The following is a 19,100-nucleotide window of genomic DNA, read 5'->3' as shown; positions in this document are numbered from 1 at the left end:
AGACCTTTATGAGAATTGTTTGAAATATTACCATACATTCTACTAGTAAAATGTATGGTAAAAATTAAAAAAACTCTCATAAAACTCTTCGAAATGCCATGTTGTCCCACGATTACATGGCTTTCAGGATGAATTTCGAGAGAAAATGCTCTACGTGTATTGTCCTAGTTACGTAAAACACACGTGCGAAAAGTGATCGTTGTGAAAGATCGAAAATATCACGAACCCCTTTGTAAGAATTGACCACGGAATAGCGCGAGAGCGATTTAGCAGCATAATATCACGAAGTGCCCCGCGTGCAAAACCGCGCAATTAACGAAACAGCATGGAGCCCGGCGAGGGCCCGCAAAAATTCTGCCATTCGTGCGGCAGAAGTTTCAAGCGCTCGCAATTTTCTTCCCCGAGGATAATAGCGTCGCGCCGGACTTTCGCGAGACGTTCGCCGCGACGCGGCTAGAATTTCAAATCTGGAAACGATCGGCAAACAGACGCAGCACGAATACGAGGCCGAAGCGGCTGGCCTATGCGTATCCGCCGGCCGATCAGCTATTTATATTTAATTATGCAAAATTTTTACAAAGGCTATTTGCCACGCAAATAGTTTTTCGTCCCGTTTATATACGCTCGCGCGAGCAAAATGTGCGTTCAACTTTGCGTGTAAATACATGGTCGCGATAAAAAAAAGACTCTTATCCGTTAGGGATTATTAATGAAGCGAAAGTGCTCTTCGTTCGCTCGTGAAACGGCACGATTTGGTGGACAGTGATTTCGGCGCGATTTATTTCAACATTGTGTTGCGTTTCACGAACGTAACAATACAGAAATGCACCTAGCAAACACGACTATCATTCAGTGCTGATATGATTAAATTCATTGCCGTATTTCAAGTGTTTAAATATTACTAAGCGTTGTTTGCAGAACAAATGGAGATGAGCAAAACTTGGAAAAGTGTGGCAGATAAGAAAAGTCAGAAATGAAACAATCTTGTGCAATCAGCTAACAATCTTAGTTAATTAAATCCGCTTTCTCCGTATGAATGGGAATACAATTAAACGAAATGCCGCGGATCGCTAAGTGGGATTAGTTAACTCGAACTGTTGCCGCAACATGGCCCGAGAGTTTAGAATTCATTACTGGTACCGGAAACGTATAGACAGAGTCGCAGCGTTCACGGTGTAACAGCCCTGGCAAGCTAATCCCGCGATAGCGCAGCTCGCTGCATCCTTCTGGATTATCTCCCCGCGTATCGTAAAGAAAGAAGGCAAATTCAGTCAGCTAACGGGCAGACGGCAAATGATTTCTCGATTAACCGCTTCGTACGCACAATCCGACTTCACGCGTGTCTGTACCAATCGTCATTTACCAACATCTTCAGACTCCTAACGGATGTTGTGTCCGCCGTGATTCACCGTGAGAATTCAATGAGTATATAATAAGTCAACGAGAGATGAGATGACACTACTCACACCTCACGCTTATGGCCAGTGTACAGTTACTTGTGTGGAGCACCCAATAATGATGTACACACACGTAAGAACATATGTTGTCCCAAGTGAAAAGTGTATTAAAAGTCTACAATTCTTTTAAATTCATTTTAAACGAGCGAGACGCCTGTACAAAGCAGACCTTACAAACGACAGACTCATTCCTGTTCCGCACCTTTCGTGTGTACGCACAGAAATAAGAAACAATGCTATTGAACTAACAGAAATTAAGTTGCTTGAATTGAACGTCAACGTCACAGGCTGCCACGAACATAAATAACTCACTCAATTGTATTCGCAATGAATTTTAAACTGAATATTCAGATTATTAAGACAACTATCTGACGTTGTTTATTCATTAATACGATTTTATTTCAATTACACTGGTCTTGTTGATACGACACCATTTTTTTTCTCGCGTGCACGCGTCCGCGGACCTCGCTTGCCCTCCCCTGTGAACGCCTCTGCATGTATAAGACCGTGCGACGACAATCAGTTAAGACTTGAGCATTTCTGTCACGACGCAGTCACGACAGTGCAATTGGATTGTTCGAACGATAGACCGGAACCGGTATCAATTATTGAATCGGTGATTAAATCGAAGGTCACGATCGGAATAATCCCGTCCTAGTCTTCTCGCGCGAGTCCTAGAAGCCTCGTTCGCGACTCGGGGAACCAGTCGTCGGCGACCCCGATTCGATCGGCGAAACTCCGGTGCGCCTAGCGAAACGATTCACCGCGGAGACGTAAAGGCGGAGCCGCGTCGCATCTCCGTGTACCGTTTACCGTCGAGCCCGCGTTTCAAAAGGCCTGCGTCCACGATACTTGGTCCAAGTTCCAGTTTCGAGAAACGTGTAGCCAATCAACTTGCATCCTTTATGAAATAGCTCTATTGGCTGGACATTTTTCGAAACTACAACTTGGACCAAGTCACCGTGGACCCTGAAGCGAGTTAGGCATTAGGGGGGGGGGGGGAGTACGGAGTGGCCGCCCTTCGGCAACGACCTCCGAATATCCCCGTCGACTTTTTCGCCGCGCTGTCCCTCGCCCTGACCGGCTTCCGCCGCGCTGTCGCGCGAGATGAATGCGCCCGAAAGAAACTTGGGCCGCTTCGAGGGCCTCTCGACGAGCGAGTCCGTGAGCGCGCGTAGGCATGCCGTCACGTTTCGCAACTCGCGAATCAAATCTCGCGAGAAGAGACGCTCGGCGAGACGATCGCTGGGGGATTCTTTCAGAGCGGGTGCCTGCCTCTCGTAAAACCACGGTAAATACCACGAAACTCGTAACGCCGCCACGGCAATATTACGAGCGAGCTTCCAGGTCTTACAGCGTCGTGTATAAATTTAATCATCGTAACTTGCGATATTGAGACGAAAGGCTAAAGTTATAATAATCGGTTGAAGAATGCCAATGAGCCCCCTGACCACGAGCCCACCTTGGTATTTTTCACGATATTCCCCGCGCAACGTGTTTTATACGCTTTCATTTATTCCAATTTGTTCTTACGTTTTCTCGATAATATTAAAAAATCGGAATACGAACGCTGTAACGAACGGTTCGACTGGTTCAAGTGTCGCTTCTATCTGATACTGCGAATCCGCAATGCGGCGCATTATTGATAACATTCCCACATGCGCGTTTTATTCTCTTTAATTTATTTTAATTTATTCTATATTTCGTATAATATTGAAAAACAAAACCGGAATGCGCGAGACACGCGAATGCTGTAATAAATGGCTCGGGTATCGCCTCCCCGTCTGACACTGCGAATATTAAGTTTTCAATTCTTCCATACCGCACGTGAAACGTCGGAAATACCGGCCCGCGAATCGCACTAATCTCGCGCGGATTGAATCGCCGAAATAAAGTATATTCCAATTTCGCGCGACGACACACGCCGAGTTTTCGATGCGGTATCGCGGCCCCGCGGCGCGTTTCCCACGTTACGTTTTACGGGACGTTTTAACGCGGTATAGATTCAGGCCTAATCCACTATGTGCTTTCTGCATCTGGAAACATTCTATTTCGCATAAACAAATCAAAACGCTTGAAAAACGCGTCAACAATGTACGATTATCAGGGTTGGGTAAGTTATCTGCTTTTTTAACTTAAGTTAAAGTTAACTTGAAAATTTAACTTAGTTAAGATACAAGTTAATCCGTAACACAATTAATTGAATTAAAAGTTAAGTTAATAATAAAAAAAAGTTAAAAGTTAAATGTATAATTTTTACATAAAATCTCAGAGACTTACAATCACGTAAATTGCATTGAATTTCGCGACTAGCGTTTGGACAATCACTCACACCACACGAAATATGGGGCATTTCATATGCAAACAATTTCACGTGAGTTCGAGAATCAAAGCCCCATATAATGGATGTGTTCCAAAATTCATTACCAGCGATGAAGATCTGTGGTGCATACACGTACGCTGATAAAAAAATATCTTAATCCAATAAAATATTACTTTACTCCAGAAAATTATTCATTAAGTGGCTCCTAATAGCTTATTAACTTAAATTTAAAAAATAATAAACAAATTAAAACATGCATTGCTTTAATTTAAGTATTAATTGAAGATCAAAGAATAGATCATTTTAAATTTACAAAATTTTATTGTAATGCTATAAAATGTTTACCAAGACGTAATTTTCACAGCGAAGAAAATTGGATTTCTCATTTAACAAAAACAATTATTTCATTTATTAAATAGTGTTTTATATTTCATGAAATCTTTATTTGAATATAGAAAATGTAATGACTTAAATTAATTTACTGAATCTAATACATAGATTCACTTGAAATTTGATATTTTTACTTAAATAGAATAAATATTTACTTCAGTAAAAAAACAATTTTAAGTAAATCTATTTACTTAAAAAATTTTTTTGTCAGTGTATACAGTAGATAATTAGAGCTAGCGGTGAATTTTGAAACACAAAGCCTGCCGATGCAGGCAGACGCACGGCATCTCGCGACGCCTTTGCTTATGGCATGGCTAACTTTAAGGCCCAGTTTTCCATTTTCTGGTTAATTGTTAACCAGAGGTTAGTCGACTCTCTGTCTCCTCTCAGACAATAACGTAGAAAAAGATGCAGAGTTGACTGACTTCTGGTTAATTTTTAACCACAAGTTAGTCGACTCCCTATCTTCCCTTATATTACTATCTAAAGAGAGACAGAGAGTCGACCAATCTCTGGTTAACAATCAACCGGAAAATGAAACACCTAAGAGAGAGGTAAATTAAAAGTTAAAAGTTACCGATAAAATGTAACTAAATTCAGTTAAAAGTTAACAGTCGATAATGTAACACACTAAGTTAAAATTATTTAACTTTTTAACTTAACTTTTATCTTTTCAAACAGACACCACCCAACCCTGACGATTATACAATGTATAATGTACACTTTATCAACTGGCATAAATTTCTTAAATGTATTTATTGACTACGAAATAGAATGTTTCTACGCGGAGAGAATTTTCCCTGAAAATTTAATTTAATTTACGGCGAAAGAAAGAGTACTACAAAAAGATCGAAAGCAAAAGGTAAGGCACCAACAAGGTCGTTGTTGTTACAAAGCCTACCTGCTCAAGTTTGATATAAAATACAGGTTGGACAAAACGCTACGGTAGAATACATATAGAACGTGTGTCGGCAGTGTTAGACGAGAGGAAAAGCAGGAGATGCGACCAAAGTTGCTGCTTGAGGGACGAAAAGAGGCGAGGGAGGAAGATTATCTAATGGAAGACGGTAGCTTATTGTAGTATTTGGCGGCACAGTACGCAAGATAGGCTCGAAATTTAGTGGAGCGATGGGGAAGAGGGGGGGGGGGGTAGATAGCAGATCAAGATAGCGAGTACGAGGAGTGCTTGAGGTGTGGCATCATGGGACAACATGGCATTTTCAACAACTTTATGGGAGTTTACTGGTAAAATGTGTACCGAGTATAATCACCAGTAAAATGTATGATAAAATTTCGAAAAAAGTCGAATAAAATTCTTGGAAATGCCACGTTGTCCCACGATCGCGTGATTTTCAGGATAGATTTTTCGAGAAAATTCTCTCCGTGCAGACGCAGAGAGCACATTGTAGATCAGGCTCCACACCATGCTTAAGCTTGACGGGGGGGGGGGGGGGCGGATTTGCGCTACGCTTCCGCGGCGTGAATTTGTTCGCGCTGAAATGGAATGCGGCGCACATATAAATGAAGTAACAGCATTCGAAACGTCCCGAAAGTTTGCTCGTTTCGAGTCGCGCTCGCAAGTGCGACGAAGGATGAACGCGGCCGATCTCCGAGTCGCTACGGGGCCCCTGTTCTTTATCGCCGGGCCGCGGCTTCAAACTCTCCACCCCGTTTTTCGCCGAACTTGGAACGCGCGTCTGTCTCACTTCGCGCACGGCCGGGTGTACACCGGAGTGCAGCTAAAAAGAACAGGCCCGCGGTCGAACGGCTCGGCGACAAATGATCTCACAAAGCACCGCGCTCCCCCGTAACTGCGATTCCTCGTCCAACCCCTCGTGCGTACCTCCTTTCTGCCGACTCGGAGTAGGATCGTGCCGGCACACACAAAAAGAAGCTGCCCAACGTGGCGGGAAGTGCACGTCGCGAGACAACCGAACTCGCGGGAGAAACTCACTCAGCACGCAGGGGAGAGACACCTCCCGCTGTTACTCGCCCCATTCGCGGCACACGCGCTTCGCATTTCCCAGAGCCGAGTATTCGTAAACCGTCACATTTTCCCGCGAACCGTAGCAATTGCCCCGCGCGCGCGCGCGACGAACACCCGTCGCGATAGCTCGTCGCGGACTGACAACGCGGGACAATGCCGGCGGCCGGGGCCGGCCGAGCCCGGCCGGAGACGGCCGAGAGCCGGCGCGGAGCGGCGGCGTCGCGCGCGCGAGTGTATTACGTGCGACGACCGATTGACGGCCGCGAGGCTGACTATTGATGTTCCCCGAGATGCTCTCTGCCAATTCCGCCGGTCGACGGCTCACGGCGTGTCCGCGAAACGGAGTCGCCATCCGGCCCTTCCCTCTTTCCCGTAGCTCTCACGACCGTCTATTCCGGAGCGCCGACGAGATCGGATGAGATCGCGGCGCGCAGATCGGCCGCCGTCACGAACCGACGCTCCGGGACTCCCCCGCCGCGCGCCGTGTAGCGAATCCGCCGTGAATTTAACTCCCTCGCGGGATATTCGAGAGATGCATCATCTCTTCCCGAGATATTGAGGATATTGAGTTAGTTTTATGCAGCTGTCGGCGGTGGAGGAGTATGAAATCCCGTTGGCACTTTCAGTATTAACGTGATTAATTACGTTGATTATTTTCGTATCAAAAAAAAGAGCGCGCAAAAAGTTAAATTCCGACGAGTAAACGATAGTTTCAACATTTTTCTTAATTTTAGTATCTTGTAGACAAAGTTTAACGAGGCTAAAATAGCAATATGTTAGAACAATTTCACAAATTTAAATATACTTAAATAAATGTAGTCAGTTACATTGATTATTTTTGTATGAAGAGCGCGCGAAAGATTAAATTTCGACGAGTAAATGATAATTTCAAAATTTTTTATAATTTTAGTATCTTGTAGACAAGTTTAACGAGAATAAAGTAGCAATATGTTGGAACATTTTCACAAACACTTTTAAATATATTTAAGATTAAATAAATGTCTTGTTTTCATTCATAGAACAAATATGACTGATACTTTGAAATGTGCAAAACGGAATTTCTTAGATCTTCTTAAATTAATCTTGTAAAAAAAGTATTTCAATGTAAATATAATCGTTTCTTTGATTATATACAAAGACTCCGACATAAACGGCAAAATGTATAACAAATGTTATTGACAAGATAAACATTTTACATAAAATTATATAAACATTTTGATTCTACACTTATCTTCCCAGCCCGTATATGTGGCAGCCTAAATATAATCTCTCGTTTACGGTATGTGATTTCAGTCGCGGAACTGCCTTGATAATTATCAACTACGACCGACTGTTATTACCGAACTCTTTTCGCTGTTACTCTCGGCGTAGAAGCGTAAGTGGTAGACCCTTTCCGTTTTTACCGACAAAACCCATTCTCGTCGCTACGGGAACGAATAAAAAAAAAACTGCCGAGCAAGCTGTGCAATTTGAAAAAGCAGATTATGATTCGTCATTCGCCTGAGTGTGAAAGGCGGCAGCGAAGCGTCTAGCAATCAGTGCATCGCTATTAACGGATTTCCTTTACTTTCGATCGGCATTAATGAAGCGTTCGCGTGTATCGCGTTCCGGTCCCGGGTCCGGTCGTGAATGTTACATCGCACTCACCACGGGCCATGTTCGCTGCATATCGTACCAGGGACGGCAATTTATTAAATAGACACCGCGCTTTATCACGGTCAACGGCGGAACGAGACAAATTCAGACGTCGCGCGAAAGTGACGCTGAGGAGCCAAACTCGTCGCGACATCACGTCCGGTTAAATGAGCTTCCCTACAGGCGCGAACCAACTCGAAATTCTCGTGTACGAGACGTCCCGCAATCGCCGTGCATCCTCGTCTCCCCGAGCACCTCGAGGAACAACTGGGAAAATCGAAAGCAAACAAAATCTTTTGGCGAATCCATTTAAAACGCAAATAGATAACATCTTTCGCACAAGTCCGCTCCTAATTTTTCGTATTATTGGACTCAAGCTGTTACAATGTTCAATTATTTTCTATTTTTTTTATGCTAGACTAGAACTAGCATTGCGGCAACGATTAAATCGTTTATAACACATCGAATTTTGAGAATTTTTGAGAATAGATTGCATCAAATATTCCATCGGATCTTTTATTTCATTTGCTATTTACGAGTAAAATAAAGGGCTGAGACTTCCGCCACCTATTTTCTTCTTAACAAATTTTTCACGTTTTCTTTCATTCATCCATTATCTATCATTAAATTCGCATCGCCTCTTTCTATCGTCCTCTATCTCTCTCCATATCCCCCTTTTCTTCTTAAAATTTACTTCTACCTTCTTCCTTGGCAGATGTCACCGTGACAAATGGCAGTGGCTACGGTGGAGGTTAATGACGAACTTTCCTCATCCGAGAGAGAGACAGAGACAGAGGGAAAAAGAGAGAGAGAAAGAGAGAGAGAGAGTCGAATAATGAAAATGTTGCTTGGAAAAGGGAATGAGAAAGATAAAGATAAAAATTCCGGTACGACTGGTCCGCAATTTGCGTTTTCTATGCAGCTTTTCAGTGCGGCGTACGTGCTTCCAGTGCCGAGACGCGATAGAGTCGTCTCTGTTCCCTATCCAATCAATCGGTCATTCCCAAGTTCTGGTAACAGTTAGCAGCGACCGACGACATAGAGAGTCCGTAGATCGAAATTAGTGTATCGCGAACTTAATAATTCCACTTCCATTTGAGCGCACAAAAAGGTCTTTATGCCAATCACCGGCACTGAGAGACCCATTTTGTTGAATGAAACAAAATTTAGTAGACTCAACTGAATTTCTTGTTTGGACATGAGCAAACAAATCTTTCAGTTAATACAACAAAAAATCTAGTTGGAAAATTTTTTATATCAACACACAAATTTGGTTCAGTGAACATGCGTAGAATCCTTTTATAATATTCAACTAAACGATTCAGTCAACAAAATGATTCAATCAAATTGTTTCGTTTCATTCGACAAAATGGGTCTCTCGGTGCGCCGATAAAAAAGCAACGATTGGCATAGACCGCTTTCGCGCATGTAGCGCTAAATGAGACTGCCCGGTCCTCTTTCCCGATCGATGAAGTGGCATTTCACTGATTCCAGATTTCAACTTAACTTCCGGACGAACGAAACTTGCGATCGGTCAACCGCGTTCGGCGATATCTAAACGTGCCATCAGATTTTCTCCGCGTATCTCCGCGGCATCGAAAACTGCAGCGATTGGTATACCGGTTTCAGCTCCGGCGACGATCGTAAGACTTGCTCGCGAAAATAAAGCAATTGAAGCTGGCCAGACGAGCCGGAGTGCCGGGGGCGGCCGGGCGAGGTCGCGAGAGGAGGGACTTTGAAGTCGAAAATAGCCAAAAATCCCCGCGACCCGGGCACGGAGCTGTCTCCTCTCGCTCTCGAGAAAAGTAACGGTGCCGGATCGTTGAACCTGGTGCACGATGTGACGTGTGGTGCCCATTAACAGAGCCCAAGGAGAGGACGGTGCGCGGGACTCATTGTCGTGGCGGGATAGAGGAGTCAGCCCAGGAATATACCGCCCGAGGCTACATCCCTGGCACCGTAATGATCCGATAAGATGCACGGGATTATTCGAGTGTAAAACTCGCGCGGAGCAGGATCGGCGAGCTATCGCCGCGCTTCCGCGCTTCTCGGTCGCTCGGACTTCTATTTATAAGAGATCCCGCGATAAGCGGAACGAGGAATCGCGTGATCCACAAGAAACGCTACGCAGATCTGACGAATCGAGACGTATGGTTAGAAAATTGCGGATCGAGCTGCTAAAACGACTCGAACGGACGACTCTTTATCTCCGATCTCAGGGTTTCTACGATGAGAATCATCTGATGAGAACAAAATAAGACAAATTCTTGAACAGAGCTCGCGTAATTTGGTGTGACGCGACATGTGAGGAGTGTTAAATATATCGAATAGAGCATCCTTATGTTGTAATTCAGTGATAAATTGACACAGATTTACTTCGCACGCGATAAAATTTCCCTCTCGCGAATAGTGAACGTTCCTCATTCAGAATTCGTTGCAGGCCAGGTAAATGGTGCTGCGCCTGGGTCAGAGATAATGGAGAGAAGAAGGTAACTATATCCATAAGAAACGCTACGCAGATCTGACGAATCGAGAGGTATGGATAGAAAGTTGCGGATCGAGTTGATAAGAAGACTCGGAGGGACGATTCTTTATCTCCGATCTCTATGTTTCTACGATGAGAATCACCCGATGAGAACAAAAGACAAATTCTTGAACAGAGATCGCGTAATTTGGTGTAACGCGATATGTGACGAATAATTATGTCCGATAGAGCATCCTTAGGTTACAATTCAGTGATAAACCGACACAGATTCACTTCGCACGCGATAAAATTTCCCTCTCGCAAATAGTGAACGTTCCTCATTCAGAATTCGTTGCAGGCCAGGTAAATGGTGCTGCGCCTGGGTCAGAGATAATGGAGAGAAGAAGGTAACTATATCCACAAGAAACGCTACGCAGATCTGACGAATCGAGAGGTATGGATAGAAAGTTGCGGATCGAGTTGATAAGAAGACTCGGAGGGACGATTCTTTATCTCCGATCTCAATGTTTCTACGATGAGAATCACCCGATGAGAACAAAAGACAAATTCTTGAACAGAGATCGCGTAATTTGGTGTAACGCGATATGTGACGAGTGTTAATTATGTCCGATAGAGCATCCTTAGGTTACAATTCAGTGATAAACCGACACAGATTCACTTCGCACGCGATAAAATTTCCCTCTCGCAAATAGTGAACGTTCCTCATTCAGAATTCGTTGCAGGCCAGGTAAATGGTGCTACGCCTGGGTCAGAGATAATGGAGAGAAGAAAGTAACTATCCACATCAAGGCGGAACAAACTTGCACGTAGTTCGCAATAATGTGCCGTATCAGACGCGGTCTGATGCAACGTATAATCTCGTAAAATTCATTTCAGGGAGTCAAAGGGGCTTAACGAAATAGATGACTGCGATTGCCTGAAACGCACGACAGCCCGGAACAGATTTTCCCCCGTAATAATACCTATTAGGACTAGCTGTTACGTATTGCCGCCATTTGGAGTTCGTTCGCTCCCGCGCGACTCGGACGCGCATCGAGTAACCAGCGTGAGGATTGCGGAAAATAATTATGTATCTTGTTACTATGACTATTTCTGGACAATGGATCTTTTTCACAATCGAGAACTTTCGAATGGAATCTCGCGTCGACTGTGGCCAGGATATGCGAGAGCTAATGCGTTTCTTCGTTGAAATCGCTGGCAAAATCGCGTGTAAAAATTCATAATTTAACTTGACGCAAACCTGAATTAAATGGGACATATGTACGTCTAAATGCTGAAGTGTACACGTGACCAACTGGCGACACGTGCTTCCAATGACAACGAAATGTCTTTTAATGGGCGTTTAATCACCTAATTACGCGTAAGAACGAAGAGGTTCGCAGTTGGGATAATGTAATAATCTTATGGAGGACATTAGAGATGGAACGCGCGAATACGACGTTTGAAATATGGTTGGCGCGCATTAGAGAAAGGTTGGCCACTACTGGCCTAAGAGATTTCACGCTGTCCAAACTCCTCCGACACGAACGACGCGATTAATCTTTCCGGGCGAGTGTCGCCGCCTTCTAATCTCACCCGAATTCTATCCTCTCAATTCTACCAAGCGTGAAGGTGACACGCCTCATTGACGCTCGGTTTTGATACGCGATGATGTAACGACCTACATACGTGTCGTCGAGATCTTTCAAGTCTGAGGGAATCTAGTCGATGAAACAAGTTACTTGCGAAGAGTTTAAGATTTTAAGATCTATTACATTTTATCGGCTCTCCGGTACCAGAAATTCGGCAAAAAGTAGCAGACTACAATTGCATAAAAACAAACGTATAATTTAACCAAGAATTAATCGTGTTTGTTCGTGGTTTGTCGTAATTTCCTCAAATTAAAGTTCTGTCACGTCCACGGATAAAATAAAAAGTAAAGTAAAATAATATAAGTACCTGAAGTCTAATTTCCTCATTTTTCGCAATTTCAACGGAGGGATAATCTCGAAATGCAATAAATAACACTGCTGATATTGAGAGACGAATCCGTCTAGTTGTTTGCTTTATCCTCTCGTTATTTATTCTTTACAAATTTAGTCTCATACGAACTTTCACGATATACAGACAAGGTGCTCTATGTATAATCGACTCTACCTTATTTTTTTACTTCGAAGACAAGTGAATTCGTGAGCTTTTACTTTCATTGTATCGCCTTAAAGCATTTTTTTCATTATCTATTTATTTATTTATTTCTCTCCCTTTCAGTTTGATTATGAATTTGCTGGCACAAACTCATGGACTCTTAATGTTTTCGGCGAGAGTTTGATAAAGCTGTATTGCTTGACAAGGACCTGGAATTAGGTCGAAAGGTTGTATTTAAAATAAACTACCTAAATTTTTGTCAGTTTGGTCGACTACAAGTCTTCCTTTTTGGTTAAGAGATGAAATTTTTAATAATTTGAGAGTTGATAAAAAATCAAGTCAAGCGAGCTTTCAGAGCGCCAGACTAACCCAGATTATTCCGAGCACATATTCTCTATGAAATTTATTCCTTGAGTCTGCTTCATCGGAGAAAAAGAACGCCGGTCGACAGAACAATGCGGAAACTTTGACAGGACGCTTATCTCTGTACTGCTTTATATTTATCGAGAGCAGCGAGAAGAGAAGACTCGGACTCTGCAGTCTGGCTTCTCGCTCGCTTTCCGCGAGAGCTAGAATTTATCCTTTCGATCGCTCGTACGAGTTTCACTTGACGTGTCATCGTATTTCATCCCCGCAGTACATACAGAAGACAGAAGGCAAGAGGAAATGGAGAGGAAAAATGTCATTTATTGCCCTCTGACAGCGAGTAGCAGTGCCACGTGTAAAATGAGAAATGGTAAGTATAAACGATTACGGGAAAATAAAACGTGACAATAACAAATGCACTTTCATATGTTGCTACATGAGTAGATAGTTTTCAACAGTCGTACAATATTTAAACATTAATTTAATTGCACACGTAATCGTTCAGTTTCTTGGCCGGCTTCTATTAAAGCTAAATAGCGCGCGCAATGTTCTGGGTACATAAATTGTGCGCGCGGAGAAGAAGAAGAGAGAGAGAGAGAAAGAATGAGCTTGTATAAATTTCAAGGGTTTACAAAATTAACCGCGAAAAAGTGAGCCAAAATAAACAGCTGTGAAAGAGCGAGTTTTCCTTCGATATTGCTGAATTTATCTCGTATTCGCTAAACGCGTCCTCTCATTTGCGACGGAGCCTGGCAGTGACGCAAGATTCCTGGAGCTACGAGAGAAGGCGCGACACAGAGAAGAGAAAAGATGGGGAAACACGCGATGGCATTTCAAATCACTCGGCAGATTCACGTATCTGAATAAATCTAACGGCGCGCATCCGCATGTCGAGAGGAAGGAGAATGTGTGTGTGAGAGAGAGAGAGAGAGAGAGGGGGGGGGAGAGGGAGAGAGAAAACAAACGAGAGGAAAGGGAGCCATGAGGAGAGATCAGAGGAGATGGTAGGCAGGCAACAGGAAGACACGGAGAAAAGGGGGACAATGCCGATCCTCCCACTGGCCGTGGCATTCGGAATCGTAGCTTCTGCTCGTGCCTTTCTCTCTTTCTCCCGAGGAGGTATCGGCCGCGGATAGGAGCGGCCAAGTGAGAGAGAATCAGAATTTATCGCGACCTTCCTCGCGGAACGCTTGTAAACGTGCTCCTTTCTGTACGCGGCACCGGGAAAACTGCGACACACGTCGGCGTCGATCTTCGACGTTCCTGCACATAGCGATTCGTTGCAAACGTTAAATCATCGCTTTCCTGGCGGAGAAAAAGCGGAAGGGAGAATCCGATTTTCGTGCGATACGTCGGCTAACTAGGAATGTTTCGCTAAAATTATAAAGATTCAGTGTTCTCGGTCGACGCATGAATCGTTTGCCTCCGGTAATAATAAGTAAATTAATTCATGAACATGGACAGTTAATTTCAGAAACATTTACATCCAAGTAAAACTGATCGAAAGACGTGCCTCCTCTCGTATGAATCTCTTATTGTAACTGTGCAGCGCACGCGTATCCCGTACCAGCGCGCTGTGTCTCTCTGACACGCGGCTTCAACTCGGTGGAAAGTCGGGGAAAACGGAGAGTCCCATGTCGTAAAGTTTCCGAGTTTCTCGACCCGAGACGGCCTGGGCGAGATCGAGCGGCGATGGAAAAATGCGGTATATGACGTTCTTGCCGTCTAAAACGCGGCGCGGACGCGACGGTAGAAACGGAAACGGCGAGTCTCGCGAACGCCGGTTGAACGCCGGTCGCGTACCTGTTATGGATGATACGTGTAAACCGCGTTACGGTTCTGCCATTAACCGCATTTACACGCGCAGCGGAGCGAGTAAGCGCGGACGTCGCGTTCCTTCCGCCTCCTCGTTACGTGCCTCTTCCACATCGGGTCTTCCCATCGCTAAACGTACGAGCCCCGCGGGAATCGTTACATACAAAAAAAAGAAGGAAACAGGTATTCCTGTACAGTGCGCCTGATTTCCCTGGACAAATATGCCGGCAGGCGCTGATCAGAGCATTCTTCAGTTAAAGCGCGATGAAACCATCGCACGTGTGCTACCATATGTTAGCCAACTCTTGTACCAAATATCATTTTCAGTGGATATTCGAAATACAATATCTTTTTAGCTTTGGATTTAAGTTTTAGAACGGCTATTGGTAAATTAACGGTAAATGATTTAATAAATTTCTAGAGTCACGCGGCTTCCTTGTTAATAAACGTAGTCACGTAATAATAAAAGAATTCAGTCGTGACTTCTGGCAAAGTAACTTTGTTGTTTCTATCATAAAATATACAGTCAATTTAGATTTCATGGTTTGCTGATGATCTGCCATGTACTGTCGCAGCTACTTTCCTCTAAAGAAAGAGATATATTAATTTAATTATCAATAAAAATATATCTGGAGCACAAGATGCGCTAATTATAAAATATTGAGAAACCTTCAAGGATCTACTCTTTAAAAGTCAATCAGTAGATTATCACTGAAAACAGTGAATAGTCGTTGATTTGCAGTTATAAGTATACTACTGAAAATTGCAGTGACTATTCACTGTTTTCAGTGCTAATTCACTGATTGACTTTTACAGAGTAAATATCTAAATAATATTGAAAATATTGTCGAATATTTCACGTAGCTTGCACATTATATAAGAAATTCTCTAAAATAATACGCAACTGTTGTCTCTAACGAGCCCCAATGCATCTTCCTTTTATGTAATAATGAATAAAATTAGTATTACTACGCTGAGCGATCACCGGACACAGATCATACACACTTCCAGCAATTTCGCTGGAACGATATCGTCCGGTATGGCGCGATGGACATTTAGATTACGGCGCGCAAAATCCTCTCCATGTCCCGCAATCGAGAGACTTGGACGCGATTCTCGAGCAGTGCGTTACCGCGCGGTTATTAATTTCAACCGCGACGTACAACCGCTGAGCTGAACAACGTGCTCTCTCAGTATCCAGGTACATGCCACATACATAATAACTCCCCGGTACTTTCTGGTTAGCGTTTCCTACGTTATCTCGCTAATGTCGGCGCGCCTTCGCAATTTCTTATTAGCAGCGCAGTCTGATTGCAAACCGAGGGGCATCTATCACGCTTCCACTTTTCTCTGTAGTTGCTGCCGGCGATGCGCTACGCGTCAGAAATGCCATCGCTCCGTCGGATGGCCAATTTTCGAAAAAAAAAAACGCACTATATCTAGGTATCCATAAATCATATTTGCATTAAAGGAAATAGTTCTAACACGCGTCCCAGTTTTTTTATATAAAATTAATTAAGTGAACTCTTTACACGGAGAGAATTTTCTCGTAAAACTATCCTCAAGATTATGTAATCGTCGGACAACACGGCATTTCGAACAATTTTATGAGAGTTTCGTGAAATTTCACTAGTAATTATACTTATTGTTAGTATATTTTACTAGTAAAATTTCAAAAAACTCTCATAAAGTTGTTCAAAATGTCGTATTGTCCCACCATCACATGATTTTCAGGATAAATTTTAACGGAAAATTTCTTCCGTGTAAACGAACAAAAAAAATGGAATACATAATTTCGCAATTATTCTTTCTCTTACTGTATAATGTTCCAATTAAAATGGAAGATTTAATATATTTTTAACGAACAAAAATAATTATATTTACAACTTTAGTTTACAGCGCGTGGATTTTATTGTCACTTTCTAAAAGAATTCTCTCTCTCTCTCTCTCTGTCGTATCGCGAAAAATTTGAATTTATTGCGCGCTTTTGCAGAAGCAACAGAAGATATCTGCACAGACAAGCAATATCAGTTAGTTGTCAAGAAATTAAAATAGTTGCACGGGTATTTCCAGTTTCAGGCCGATACATATAAGCATTAATATACTTTCTCTTCGCTCTCTTTTTGTCACGAAATATCACACACTTATCATTTAAAACGCTACACATATCAAATCCCGGTTGTCAATTATTGCGCCACGCTATCTGCTGCGTCTGCGGCGATGTGATTTATGAACCTCCAGACATGACGGTTCTCTCAAGAAATGTTCCTCGTAGGCAGCTCGAATGTGTGTTATCCAGCGCGTATACCAACGAGATCGGCGTACGGTCGCGGCAACGTGTAATCTTGGAAACCGCCGCGGCACACGTGCACAGGTGCGCGGCGAAGCTGCGAGCGCTGCGAGCCGACATCATCACGGATTCTAGGCGCGAGTGCGACAAGTATAACGGCGGAACGCGGACAGACGGAGCTGGCTCTAATCCGGTCGGCCTCGAAAACCTCTCCTCCGTATGCCGTTATTATTCCCGTCACCCGTTACTCGGTAGACGAATAAAAAGAGGTTCGCCGCCTCCGAGTGCCAGTGGGCTCGTATCCGCGATCATATGGCAGTCCCATGTTTCCCCCGACCTGTCTCTCCCCTTTGTGCTTGCGCGCTTCTGCAGCAAGCTTCGTAAACGCGTGACGTCTCGTCGGCCGCCAGCGGGCGGCGGGCAGTAAAGACCGAATCAGACTTATAGCAACTGTTGACTCGGAATTGGAATTGGCGACTGACGATTGTCCTTCGGCCAATGGCAGCGAAGCAGCCAGCGATTCAATCGGCTCGCATTGGCTAGAAGACAATCGTCGATCGCCAATCCCAATCCAACCCGAGTCAGCAATTGCTAGTCTGATTCGGCCTTAAAGGTCTGTGCCCAGGATGCTAGAACTTGGTCCAAGTTCTAGTTCCGAGAAATGTGTAGCCAATCAACTTGCAGCTTTTATGGAATAGCTGCAAGTTGATTGGCTACATATTTCTTGAAACTAGAACTTGAACCAGGTTCTAGGATAGTGGACACAGGCCTTAAGAGCGGAGCTCGGGCGAAGATTGCGGATTGCAATCTATATTACAGCGGAAACGTTCGACAAGTCGCCGCGCGGTTGCTTCTGATCGAGAACTAATTTACGACACTTGCGGTACATACGCTCAACGGGCGACTGTGATAACACAGTAACGAGATAGTCGCGCTGAGTTCATCAATCTGCTTGCGCACTGAATCAACGCAGGGATTTCAATTAATGCGCGTAGATCTGTCGGCAACTTTATCGGCATCGTTAAATTATGCATTCGAAAAACCTCAGTGTCGCCGTATCTCGACAATTTTTTTTTTTATACTAAATATCACCGACGTGATTTCCCTTTCGTTGAATATGCACGAATGTCCCAGAGGAAGGCCTACCGAATTTCAGCGGATGAATATTCAGTAATACAAACGGTAATAAAACTGTTCACGCAATCAGACAACGGTAAATGCATCATTCTGATCAGCTACTTTCCCGACCTCTGACTTTTTTATTACGATGTCACTGACACTTTGTGAAATCATGTGTAACATATTTTTACTGCATTTCTCGTGTCTGCACATCGCTGAGACTCTATGATGCGTTTCTTATCTTCTAAAAATCTAAATAAATCCGCAGCAAACAAGAGCTATTTCCTCATTTCTTTCAAAAGAACAATTGACATAGAGGAAAGTCCCCTATTACGAGATAGCGGGGTTTCTGCTAAATTAATAAGCATCATCTGTTGGTTCCACCATGAATTTATTGCCCTTGGAGTAAAATCTGTTTAGTGAAAAATTAATTGTTAGACCGTGTAATCGTTGCGAAAAAAGATTTGTCGTTGAATTTGGATGTCGAAAACTCGCTATCTCATATTATTAAGGTAGAAGCCTATCTTGTAACAGGGACCCCTTTCCTCTACTGATAAAGCACACAAATACAAGAATGAATAACTATAATAAAAAAACTAATAACCTGAGGAAAGACGAGATTAAAAAGCTTCTCAAGAGAGAAACAAAAATCCCACGTTACTTATCATTTATCAAAAGGACAATAAGAGAAATGAGAAGCGCGCGCAATGAAGATTTTCACAGAAAGCGCAATGTTCTACGGGGGCTGGGCAGAAAAGTCGGCGGCGCGCAGTAAAACAGCGTAAAGAGAAGAAGAATCGGGAAGAGTCGGAAGTCAATGGGCGTCGTAGGCCAAGCCAGCTTGCGGATAAGCGCTTTCGCCGGGCCGATTTAATTGGCATTACGATCCTTCACGTGGGTGGCAAAGCCACGTGCGTGCACGCATCCGCGAGACTCGTCACGCGATACCGTCGACGCGCGCGGGACACAACGAGGGAGGAAAAAGAAAGGAAATTCCACCGGTCGTCCTCGGGCCGGATCTCCGGACTCGCGGGAATATAACCCGCGCCGCGCGTGCGCCGTGCCGGCGGGTGCCCCGCTTCCGTTCCGTGCAGACGCAGCTGACGGCC

General features: G+C 43.8%; 1 protein-coding gene and 1 long non-coding RNA gene across 5 annotated transcripts in view; one reads left to right on the top strand and one right to left on the bottom strand.

Moving 5' to 3' along the window:
* LOC105564698 (probable Ras GTPase-activating protein) overlaps positions 1–19,100 on the bottom strand; it is a 372,283-nt gene that overhangs the window by 247,817 nt on the left and 105,366 nt on the right. For 3 of the 4 annotated variants that reach the window (XM_012017271.1, XM_012017273.1, XM_012017272.1), the window contains exon 1: positions 6,014–6,270. The exons of the other annotated variant lie outside the window; for it this stretch is intronic. The gene's annotated coding sequence lies outside the window, so the exon portion shown is untranslated. Of the gene's footprint in view, positions 1–6,013; positions 6,271–19,100 lie in introns of those variants that run through there. 4 annotated transcript variants of the gene reach the window in all.
* LOC105564702 lies at positions 9,192–12,283 on the top strand. The gene is made up of 3 exons (XR_001009147.1): positions 9,192–10,096; positions 10,233–11,079; positions 11,154–12,283. It is a non-coding gene; the product is annotated as an uncharacterized LOC105564702 (long non-coding RNA).

The sequence above is a fragment of the Vollenhovia emeryi genome, unplaced genomic scaffold (genome assembly GCF_000949405.1).
Source record: "Vollenhovia emeryi isolate VEMERY1.0 unplaced genomic scaffold, V.emery_V1.0 DF939160.1, whole genome shotgun sequence".
NCBI classification, from domain to species: Eukaryota; Metazoa; Arthropoda; class Insecta; order Hymenoptera; family Formicidae; genus Vollenhovia; species Vollenhovia emeryi.
Note: the sequence above shows the minus strand (reverse complement) of the source record. Positions and strands in the feature narration are given on the sequence as shown.